Here is a 7,968-nt window from a genome sequence, read left to right as displayed (position 1 = left end):
TTTTAGTTTCGTCCACCTGACCGGTGATGATCTTTAAAGCCAGCAGGCTACTGTTGTCATAGCTAGTAGTAACAAGCTAGTAATTTGGCGTGTGTTCGAACTTAGTGTTAAAACTTCTCACTATTTAGCCATTTTCTGTTTTAAATACATCAACAAGCAGAAGCAAGAAAGTGGACAAATGGATTAAATCCAATAGTGTTTTTGGTCCCTTTCTCCACTTCTGTTTTTTTCTTTTTGTGTTTTTCTGCCCCACATAGATATAAATAAATGTGATAGATTCTTCTTGATCTTCTGATGTTAGTTACCTAATTTAGTTACATAAACTGTAGTTTCTATTCTTTTCACATTACACAGGGCCATTGCAACTGCCTAACACATAACCTTTTTTCACCAAATGACAGTAAAGAATGCTTTTTTGCATATCTGTTTTAACAATCTTGGGGTTTCCTGGTGCTCTGGGGGCCCTTAGCAACTGCTCATACCACTTATATCAAGAAATATCCTTGCATACCAATTATCCAGTACTCTACACTGGCTTGTACTAACTATACAATTGGCTTCATATAATAATAATAATAATAATAATAATAATAATTATTATTATTATTATTATTATTATTATTATTATTATTACTATTATTATTATTATAATACCTTTGCAATACCTTTACCTGTCTAAATCACTGCAAACTACACATAAGAGAAGAAAAGCTGGCAAGACATCCAGGAAGCATTGTTATCTTTCTGTGAGAAAGCTTAAACAGTGCTCCAAAAGCAGGGCTTTACTCTTAAATCCTGTTCTAAAGTTGTTCAACAGAGAAGAAAGTTGTGCTTGGATTGACAAAGAAGTTTGTGTCTCTTGTTATTGCCCTAATCCAAGAGCCACCTGAGAGCTTGGGAATGCTTTTCTTTGAATTGGTCCATTCTTTAGGTAGTCCTTCAATCAGAGTTTAGCCATCAAAGTGTTTTGTCTTTCCATTTTCCTGGAAACAAGGTTAGCTTTACTCATAAACAGCAGTGGGATGCATTGTTTTTAATGCTTGGAGGAAATATGAGACAAGTCTGTGGCCACTGGGCCTCTATCAACCGGTACAACTGAAAATTCCCTTGCATGTTAGTGCACATAAGGGTATATGGAACAAGCATCAAAAACTATTGAATGGATGCATTTTCTTCAAATTTGCAAATTTGGATTCATAGCATAAAGTTTAAGAATCTATACAAATATCATGGATTAGGTGTTGAATTGTTTCTTGTATTGAATGTGCCCACTGTTATTGGGTTTTTTCCTCTAGAGAGAAGTCTGTTGCATCCAGAGAGCTCTGTTTGAAAGTTGACCTAACTTTGCTTGCTAAAGATTCAAAGTTTTCCCAAAGAAATTTACACTCTGAGAATCTCTTTGTACATGTAACTATATCTATTAATAGTCTGATACCTGAGAAAAAAATTGGAATCATTTATAGTATGTATTTATAGGCAGTAATTGAAGAACTGTGGGTCCACAGGAACAAATTAAAAAAGACAAAACTTGGTTATGAGTATGTGGATACTTTTTATCGATTTATTGTTGTGTTTAATGTTATGGAATGTCCACAAAAATTAGTTCCTTATGTTATACAGGATGTCCCAAAAGTCTCCATACATAGGGTAAATTAACACTTTTTATCAAAATGTCTTCCAAAATTTTTCATATTTAGTTTAAATTATATATAGATATTTTTAGATAGCCTTTAAGAATGCCTTTGACAAATGAAGAACATATTGAAATCATTCTCATTGCTGGTTCGGGAAGCTGTTGCAAGGTTGTGATAGACTTTAACAGGAAACATGGCAAGCATATCGCACACGACATTCTGTTGCCAAACTTATGTGTTGCGGACCAACCGAGAAGTGGACGTCCACAAACATCCACTGACGAAGGCACAACCGACATGGCGCTGGCATACATAGTCCCCTATGTATGGAGACTTTTGGGACACCCTTATAGCAGCTATAAACCACCCTCTCTTTTTTCTCTCTTAAAGTTAATAAAAATGCAGCTTTTCCTGTTACAGAAAAACCACAAAGCCCTCCCTCCCATATGAGAAAACTTGAAGTTATAGCTTTAGTTCTGACTGTTACAAATGGAGACTCCTTACAAAAATCCTCATAGAAAACTTCACCATATACATGATACACATTTAAAACAATTTTTGTTAAGTGTCCATCATGCAAGTCACTGTGTAACATTTTACTACAGAAACAGTAACATATTAGAGTGGGGACATTAATATAAACCTGTGATTTGCAGCACTACTGTCAGAAAATTAATCAACATCTTCTGACAAACAAGATTCAAGCATCAACATTGTTGTGGTGTAATTTTTTTTTTTTAAGTTAGCTGCAAGATCAGTCTTTTGTTTTCCTCGCTGACTGGCTTGTTGTTGTTTGTCATTGTTATGGTAACACTGCCATAAAAAAAAACTGCTCCTACCATGTGCCTACCATGGATGCCATCCATGGCTGGGAGTCCAAGAGAGCAAAATAGGCCCTGCTCTCTAGGCGCCACAATGACACTAGCCAGTTGTGGGTGTCTGTGAGATTATGTATGTGGAAGGAGGTGAATAGCTCTTTGCTCCATGTGTGTTATGCTGTCCTGCGACACAGCATGAGAAGAAGTTCAAAAACTGGCTTCTTCAGTGGCTGGCTTCACATGTTTTAGAAGAAGCTTAGCTTTCACTGTGTTAGCTTTCACTCTCCCCAGTTGGTAACTGTTGTGTGATAGGGGAGAGCTGGCTGGTGGGTGGGAATTGCCTAAACCAAACTAGCAAAATCCTGTTGTAGAGCATGTATTTATTTGGTTTTGGTAAGGGAGCCCAAAACCTTATTAGTGCCAAGATCTTTCCCCACAAAGCCTAGGACTGGAATTCATATATGAGCAGTGGCAATCTGTCAGATTATTTCATTTTGTGCTCTTAGCTTTTAAAAGCTTTGGAAGATGCTATAGTGCACATGTGTGAGGCTGGGTCATACTGGATTTGTTAACTAGCGCAAGAATTTCATAGACTTTGTTTTGTCCACAGTGCTCCTGTTCTTGCAGGGTCAGAGTGTGTCTGCCATGCAGTAATCAAATCAAAACTTTTAATGTGGTTTGATGATTAGAGAATGCACATTTATGTGGCCTGTATACCAAACCTCTCACTCTTTTTGTTGCTCTTCACTTAGGGCAGGTGATGCTCTCGGATGATCTCTTCATTGCTTCTGTGTGGCTGGTAATGTGTTTAAACAATCAGATGGGTTGCTAGACTTCTGTGGCACTAATTATAGCTTTTTATTTTTGCCCTTTGATCATTATTTACCATCTTTAAAATGTATTATTATTATTATTGTTATTATTATTATTATTATAAGATAGTAATATGGTGATAGCATTTTGAAATGATGACTTTGTGTGAGCATGGGTGGGTGTCTTAACAGGTTCCAGGTATTTTGCATCTAATCGTTCAAAAAGAATCTCTCTTCTTTCATCGAACAAGCACACAAACAAACAAACTGTCAAGAAGACAAGATTGTCTGTGCAGGGCCCTTGCCGGCCACCCTGCCTACTGTATATTCACTGACTGCATGGGCTCTGCTTAAAGGAGGGTCATTAGCAGTTCTCACATGTAAACTATTAAGAGAAGAAAGGCTTGAAACAGGTTTATTTATGCCCTGGACTCCCAAAGAGCACCTACAAAAAAGTTAATGATAGCAGTTCAAGTAGGCTAATGATTTTGGTCAGACTTTAAATAGCTTTGTGCATGTGGGTGTCACGAAACCCTCGTGTTAAGGACCTGGTTTCACAGTTCCTGTTCCGGTTCTGCCTTGGCCACAACTCGTGATCATTGTTTGAACCTTTGTCTAAGTTTGACGCACACATGTCTTGTTTCCCCAGTAACAAATATTGTATATAATTTTGTTTGTTCTTTGTCCTTGTGAAGTATTGCACCTGTTAGTGATCCATTTCTGAGCTGTCTTTGCCTGTTCTTTGACCCATGCTATGGATTATGATCATGACATTTGGGAAAAAAAACTACTAAATAAAAAGACTATGTTTACATCCAGAAGACTTTGCCAAACATGAATGTAGTGACGCTTAGTAGACTGCAAGATAAACTGTTGGCTCAAGTTTCAACAGCAGCAGTGCAACCTTGAGGATAAAAAAGTTCCTGTCCTTTCTCACTTCCACCATTGTTCAAGCTGTCAGTAAGCTGTTTTCTCCTCTAGCCTTAGCAGTTTGAATAACTGGCTGTTGAATAACTGGCTTTTGAATAACTGGCTGGTGAGAAGCTGCACCCCATTCTTCAACATAATTCACCTTTTTGCTGCATCTCACCTGGACTTCCCAAGAATTGGGAGAATCGAAAATCTGTCTTCTTCTAATCTCAAGACTCCTGTTCATTATATTTTAATAGAGAACCATATGTATCTTTTCACCACCTCTAGTAATATTTACTTTTCTCTGTATAGCTGTACTATATTTCCCAGTATAGGCTTGGTTCCCTTTTGAGCCTGGTTTCTGTCCAGGTCTAATTTTCAGGGAGTTTTTCCTTGCCACTGTCACAGTTGGCTTGCTCATTACTGTATATCAAAGTCCATATTTCTGTGAAGCTGTTTTGTGGCAGTGGCAGTTTTTAAATGTGCTTTACGAATTAAACTGATATATACTGAATTGAAAAGTTTCCACTTTACCTTGAGCATGTATTGAGAACACCTCTTCCTGAACTAAATATTTTGCAGTCATTTTCTCACATGGTAAGTTTGTGAGTGATTCACTAATCCCTAAAGCCTAGACTGCAGCTTATGTCTTTCAATCTACTGACCCGTTAAATTGACTTCCAAAAACTCCCTCCATGTCAGCCTCTATGTTGTGTGGTTTCTTGTCTCTCTCATATGACACTGCATTTGTTGTTTCCTGTTTCCCTGGCAGCCATCTATACTGTGTCCCTAGTTGGTGCTCCTCTCATCTAAAAATTTCAGAACAACCCTTGTCTAAATCTTTGTCCTCCAGTCCTGAAACAGATGCACTGCTATGCTATTTCCGGCCTCTGTGAACTTTACAGGTTAGAGAAATACATTCTCATGAGACAGGATACAGAGTGAATAAGCCAGTGACAATGCAGTGGCCACTCTAAAGCTCTAAATCCAAGACTACCACAAAGCTAAAATCCAGTTACAGAGGGGCTAGTAGAGTGCAAGTAGAGAGTGTTTTTTTCTGTGTAGATTTAAGTGCTTAAGTGTTTAGTGATGAGGCAGTTCTTCAAATCTTTGTTTAAAGACAGCCAGTGACTCAGTTGTTTGGACAGCCAGGGGGAGTTTATTACGCCACCTGGCTGCCAGTTCAGAGAAAAATCTTAATGCATGTCTTCCACGTTTCTTGATGCAGAGCAGGTCAGGGTCAAGATGCTAGTGCTACACAACGGGATATGATAAGTGTCTTCAGGGAAGTGGAAGCTGGTTCATTTGTGGCGTTGTAGGCAAACATCAGTGTTTTTCAAAGTTGACAAAACACCTGAGTGGCCTCTGTCAAGAGAAAAGGCCAGATCCTATTGATGTTTTGGAAGGGAAACCTACATGACTGAGTCAGGTTATCAACATGAGCAGAAAATGACAGCTGTCCAGGTCTATACCAAATCTGTTTCATGGTCCATTGTCAAGTGTTGTGATCAAAGGGTTCTCCAGGGAGAGGACTTGTTGTGAGGGTGTATCTCCAGGCAAATGTAGGAGCTCAGTCTTGCTGGGATTTAGTTTCAGGTAATGAGCTGCCATCCATAATGAGATGTCTGTCAGGCATGCCAGAATCCAAGCTGAGTCTGAGGGAGAAAAAAAGGTAAGGTGTTGTGGAGGGTAAATAGAGACTAGTAGAAAAGGGGGAGATAGAAAGAGGACCAAGAACTGAATCTTGTAGGACACCAGTGGAAACTCTGAATGGAGCAGACTTAGATCCCCTCCATGTCACCTAGGTAGGAAACTAACAAGTCTCCAAAGAAACTCAAAAGAAAAAGACAGGAGATTCTTGTTATTGACCATATCAAAGCCTGCTGAGAAGTGAAGAGGGATCAGGACTAATGACTGGCTGGCTAATATAGTGCCATGAATCATCTCAGTAAAAGCCACAAAGGCAGTTTCTTTGGAGTCTGCCGCCTTGAAGCCTGACTATTTCGGGACTTGGAGGTCATTCTGTATAAGAAAGAGAGGCAGCTGATTGTAAAAAGGATGTTCTAGAGAAAGAAGAGAAGTGATACCAGTCGTTAGGTGTCTAGTTTGGGCTATTTTAGATTGTGTATAACCCTTGCTGTCTAGAAAGCTGCTGGTATGTGACCAGAAGATAAGCAAGACAGTTCCTGACCAGTTTCCTGTCCTTAACTCAGTTCCTTAGCCCAGGGGTTTTCAAACTGGGGTCCTTGACAGAAAAACTTGACAGAAATAAAAAAATTTACATGATTTACTTAAGAGTTTGTTTTAAATAATTTATTTTTTATCCTAAGACTATTAATAACCAAATCTGTATATAGTTTTGTGATTTATATGAGTGGATCCTTGTAATGTATTTATCCCAAAATACTTTGCACTTTTATTGTTTTGCATTTTACAGTAGGCTAATCTGAACGGAGCAGTTAGCGGCTGTGTATGTGCTCTACAAATAATGGAAAAATTTTTGAAGAATCCTGATCCTGCAAGCAGTTCGTGTAAATCTGATGAAACTAAGGCGGACACTAAGGCAAAAACTAGAAAATATGACAAATCTTACACTGCGTTTGGTTTTACCTGCATGTTAAAGCAGGGAGACCGCAGTGTGTTCTCCGTCAAGAGATTCTCTCCAACGAGTGCATGAAACCATCCAAGCTCAAACGACATCTACAGCAGAAACATCCCAATGAGGCAGGAAAATCAACTGACTATTTCAAACATCAGGAGCTGTGTTTGGCCCGGCAGTCTAGTATTTTTCGGCAGCAAGCATCAGTCCCTGAGAGGTGTTTAAAAGCATCATATTTGGCATCCCTCCACATTGCACGTGCTAAGAAGCGGCACAAAGTTGGCGAAACATTATTATTACCAGCTACTAAAGACATCGTCAGGGAGTTATTTGGAGAGGAAGCGGCACGAAAGGTAGATTGTGTGCCTTTGTCGGACAATACGGTGAGCAGACGCATAGGTGAGATGGCCAGTGATATTGCATTGCAACTTTTAGAATAACTGCAAGCCAGTGAATACTTTGTGCTGCAGTTGGATGAACGTACTGATGTAGCGAATCAAGCACAGCTAATGGTCTATATACGTTTCCTTGATAAGGACAAATTTATTGAGGAACTTCTCTTTTCTCTCGCTTCAAGTGCCCTTGAAGGCAGAACCATGGGGCAGGACATCTTTAATATGATGGATCAATTCATAACGGACAATTCAATAGACTGGTCTCGCTGTATTGGAGTGTGTACTGTCGGCCAAACATAATGCTTTTCCTTTAAACCAAAAAGTTCTATTTTAGATTCATGTGTCCAGAACATTCTTCCATTGGGCTTCTGGCTTATCCATGTGCTTTGAGCAAACTTCGGTTGGGCAGCAGTGTTTTTTTTTTGTTTTTTTTTTGAGAGAAGTGGCTTCCTCCTTGCTATCCTGCTATGCACACCATTCATGATAAGTGTTTTGCCTGATGGTGGACTCATGAACATTGACATTACTCATGAGTGGCCTGTAGGTTCTTAGATTTTACCCCAGGGTTCTTTGTGACTTCCTGTAAAGTTATTCGCTGCACCCTTGGAGTGATTTTTGATGGACGGCTACACTCCTTGGGAGAGTAACAGTGGCACTGAATTTCCTCCATTTGTATATCATCTGCCTCACAGTGGATTGGTGGAGGCCACAGTTTATGTTCTTGAAACGTGGGAGGGCCTGACCCTTTTAATTAACTTAAATTAACAGTTACCCCTTTAAATTAACTTAAATTAACTT

General features: G+C 39.1%; 1 long non-coding RNA gene across 2 annotated transcripts in view; it reads left to right on the top strand.

Annotated features, from left to right (window-relative positions):
* LOC128319585 (uncharacterized) overlaps positions 1 to 7,968 on the top strand; it is a 71,396-nt gene that overhangs the window by 26,799 nt on the left and 36,629 nt on the right. Inside the window, exon 4 of one of the 2 annotated variants that reach the window (XR_008303052.1) lies at positions 3,205 to 7,907. The exons of the other annotated variant lie outside the window; for it this stretch is intronic. This is a non-coding gene — a long non-coding RNA (uncharacterized LOC128319585). Of the gene's footprint in view, positions 1 to 3,204; positions 7,908 to 7,968 lie in introns of those variants that run through there. 2 annotated transcript variants of the gene reach the window in all.

The sequence above is a fragment of the Pangasianodon hypophthalmus genome, chromosome 12 (genome assembly GCF_027358585.1).
Source record: "Pangasianodon hypophthalmus isolate fPanHyp1 chromosome 12, fPanHyp1.pri, whole genome shotgun sequence".
Classification (NCBI taxonomy): domain Eukaryota; kingdom Metazoa; phylum Chordata; class Actinopteri; order Siluriformes; family Pangasiidae; genus Pangasianodon; species Pangasianodon hypophthalmus.
Note: the sequence above shows the minus strand (reverse complement) of the source record. Positions and strands in the feature narration are given on the sequence as shown.